Source organism: Hippocampus guttulatus, chromosome 17 (genome assembly GCF_054856545.1).
Source record: "Hippocampus guttulatus isolate MCC_2025c chromosome 17, RoL_Hgut_1.0, whole genome shotgun sequence".
Taxonomy (NCBI): Eukaryota; Metazoa; Chordata; class Actinopteri; order Syngnathiformes; family Syngnathidae; genus Hippocampus; species Hippocampus guttulatus.
The window spans coordinates 2,619,721-2,623,975 of record NC_141277.1 but is presented as its reverse complement, the minus strand read 5'-3'; positions in this window follow the sequence as shown (position 1 = coordinate 2,623,975).

Here is a 4,255-nt window from a genome sequence, read left to right as displayed (position 1 = left end):
AATGGTTGCATGCTGATTCGCAGTTAACAATGCAATGCCGCACCTTAATGTGTCTGGGCCACACAATGCAAAAAGCCGATTATGCAAATTGGGGTTATCGAGGGCATGGCGATGTAACAATGGTACGAAGTTGATTGAGCTGCACTGTATGCGTGTGTGTGTGTGTGTGTGTGTGTGTGTGTGCGCGCGTAAGCCACCACTCCCGTGGGTAGCCTTCCGCAAACCCTAAAGCTTCTGATCCGAGGCCTCATTATAAGGCCCGACATCAATCGGGAGGTCAAAGGGTTGTGGCAGATCAATAAAGCCTGATCAATCGGCTCATCCTTTTTTTTTTTTTTTTTTTTTAAATGGCGTCGGGAATGATTAAACCTTGTAAAACAAACCTGTCTCTTGCCTTGCATTTCCCCCCTCATTTTGAAGGACACTGCCAAGGACTCCGACATGAACATGCGTCATCACGTTGCACCTGGAGCGCCCTCGCGTCCTCGCCACAACTGCGACACTTTGGGAGGAAAGCACACGTACACACGCACGCACGCACACACAAACACAAAATGTTGTTTAAGCTCATATTAGTGTATTGACACGTTACCATGGAGAGGGGAAGAAAAAAAACATAAATACATCAAATAGTTCGGCGATGAGCCACGCTTACTCCCATTTGACTATAAATCATGCATCATGTACCCAAATTGCAAGCTCATTCCCTTTTCATGCCAGGCTTAGGAAAATTGCGATGATCCATTAGCTCTAATTATCAAAGCTAATAAATGGGTCATTTTTCAGCATCCTATCAAATCAAAATTGCCCAATTGGCGCCTGTGCCAGGGAGTTATCCTCCCACAGGAATAGTCGTGGCCAAAAGGGGTTATAAATCATGGAAAATGAGTGGAGAGAGTATAGGATGCAAAACGGCACTGGCTATTAAATCACTCGGAATTGAGCTTTTTCTTTTTTCTTTTGAGCGATAAAATATTCAGTTCAAACCAACAATGCGCCCATGACAAGCGATGATGCAAAAGCCGGGAGTATCACGACGGCCCCCCAACAATCGGTACACTTGCTCACTTGAATGAGATCGATTATTTAGATCCGGAAGTATTTGAACAATGACATTTTTATGCCTTTCTAAAACGTCACGGTGGATAGGAAATCAAGTCACCTAGATGTGACGTTTCACTCCTAAGGACGTGGATGGGGCCATTTGTCACGAGATAAAACTGTTTTAATTTCATCCAAGATGAATGCCCAACTGTTTGTGTACGAGCCATTCAAAAAAAAGTAAAAGCTTCTCAACAGAAATACAGCATTTATCCTACAGAAATGATAAGCTGTCCACTGTAGCGACCGCTGTCCCTGAAAGGGTAAAATACATTGGGCGGATAAAACTTCTTTCAGATTGCTGGGAAGAGAAAAGCTGTTTTGACACGGCATTGGTCCGACACGATAAGGCAGCGATGTTGGAAAATGAACGTTGGTTCCAACATTTGGGGGTAGTTACAAGCTATTAAAATTTGGTATGCAAAAAAAAAAAAAAAACAAGGGGTAATGTCGGGAATATGCAATGGAAGACATTTATAGAGGAAGGGTTGAAGACCAAAATTTTAAAAAAAAGAACAGGAGGAACAGATTGTTTGAAGAAGAGGAGTCCACTTTAACTCACGACTCATAGTAACTTCCCCGCCAAGTTACACACACTCGGTGCTGGCAATGACGCTCGTGTGTGGAGAGCAAACAAGCCTGTTTCCCTAAATCCAACAGTCCACAATGCGAATGACATGCTGCTTTTTCCAGCTGCACGGAACGTCTGGATCATGGTGGCGATGAATAAATGATAACAGTGAGATCTGTTGGGTTGGAAGTGACGGAGGTGGGGGTGGGGGGTGGGGGTGGGGGGTAACAACGTTTCGGGGCCTATTTATAGCACCGCTGCAGAATTTAACCTTGACCTCCTTTCGGCACAGCAGCCACGCAGTCGGGCCTCCTGCAGTCAAACGTCACTTTTTTGGACAAGTCACATAATGCCAACTCGGACATGAATTTTTTAAATGCCTCGGAAATTCCCCATCGCGGGGCTTCACTCGGGGAAGGAGTGCTGGTGGATGTTTGACTTTGCCCGTGTAGTTAGCCTTCGCACACACACTTTGTACATACACGCCGTTCTATAGAAATGAACCTTTCAATTGCAAGAGACCCTTGCAGAAAACGGTGGCTGGGACAAACTACATGTTTCTCATTGCCCTATAAGGAGACACGGGTTCCTCCATTTGGGCTAGAGGGTCCCTGTTCTCATCAGTACTTTATTTGAATGATTTATTCAACTCATTCACTCCCAAAGACGTTTTTAAACGTCTTTTCAGACTTGGTTGGTACTGAATGAGTTTTAAATGAAGTGAAAGGGAAAGTCATGTCAAAATTTGTCTCCACAATGTGTTCCATGTGCCCTCAATAGTCTCAACACAGCATTCTGATGAGTACTGCATTTGTCGAACATACAAGCAGAAAAATTCATCCGTTTTCATGCATTTCAGGGGGCGGCCATTTTGCCTAGTTCTGACACACGCTGGCGACTGAAGATGACATCACAGTGCCGCAGGGCTCAGCTTGCAAATGTCACATGACGTTTCGATCGTTACCTCAGCCCTTCCCAGGCGCGGTGATGTCATTTTCAGTTGACAGCAAGTGGCGAAATTGGCAGCGTCGCGAGACGGATAAAAACAGACTGATTTTGCCGCTTCATCCATATTCTACAAATATCATATTAAGCCGAATACCGTGTTTAGACAAATGGGGGCGCATAGAGAATATTATTGGAAAGAACTTTCTTGACTCGGCTTCCCCTGTAAGTTGGAATTCTTATTTAACTTTTCCCACCGTGTGGAATATATGAACACATGGTCTGTCAGAGAGGTTCCAGGACTGGCATCAACAAAGATGTATTTAAAATCAAAACTATAAGTTAGCCCTCTCAAAGTAATCCGTCTGGAGTCTAAACACATTTTCAGCAGTCTTCTCTGCTACGTCTTTATTCACTTCTAATTGTATTCTTCTGGGAGCAGGTTTGACGTTCTGGCCCAAGTTTGAAGGGGAAAAACTCATAGTTTGTAGGTTGGGTTTGGAATATGTTTTGTGACATAGTCTTTCTGACACACCTTCTATTTGATTTCCTAATGGATGAAATTCTACTTGGAACAGCTTTTTTTGGGGGGCGGGGGGGCTTTCATACAATTCTATGAGATACACGTATGCACCGTATACATCTGCAGAGGCGGCCAGAGGAGCAGGCAGACGGTGCAGTGCGGGCAAGGCGCCAGATGCAGGCTCAGGGGCTTATGAGGTCACAGCCTAGGTGGAGTGTTAGCGGGAACGACACCTGACAGCAGGCCGGCAGAATGCACCCTGGCACTTCTGTACATTCGTGTCACTCCTGATAAGTCAGGTGCTTCATACAGGAAGGAGATGAAGATGAGGAAGAGGAGAATGTCTCTTTCCTTCCTGGCTGTTCTTGCTCAGTGAGCAGACGAGCAGGATGGTGCTACCCCCGAGTCCGGATCCAGACACCTTTCTATACGGCCCGGCAACTATTAAATTAGTTTGATTAACGTTTTTGGGTTTTTTTTGTCATTGTGCTTCTATGTATGCACACAGGAAATACACAAACCGATATTATATCCCACTTGAGGCCACTCAACCAATGAAATGGTTCACTCTTTGCGAGTGGTGCAATTGGGCAACAGCAAATTGTTTTTGTCACTGCATGTGGGTGAAGGACGCCTTGCCATAAAGCATGAAACAAATAATTAGATACGACCTTCTCTCCTTGTGTCAAGTCACCAGCAAAGACATTTCAATGAAACAACCAGATGAAGGTTGTACAATACTGATTTAAGGGTTGTCTTCAGAAGCGTCTCTGGATCAAGTTGAACCTATGTTAAATCTGAAGGGGCACTGCCATCTAGCGGTCACGTGCAGTACAAAGATGGACAGCTGCTCGTGTTCCTTGAAATAGCCACAAACAAATCTCTGGATAAAATGTTAGAAAATACAATGCATTTGAACGTACCAAAATAAAATTTAGGTCTTTGATGGACATATTCTAAAATGCAGTTTTAGGTTGTAGCATGACAGAGGGCTTTTGGCGGCATGTCACATTATGGAGTTCTACAATATCTGCTCACTTCTGCAACTCCAAATCTTTGACATTGCAATAGCAAAGGTTGGATGACAGACAAGTATGGCATCATGTACTCAAGAC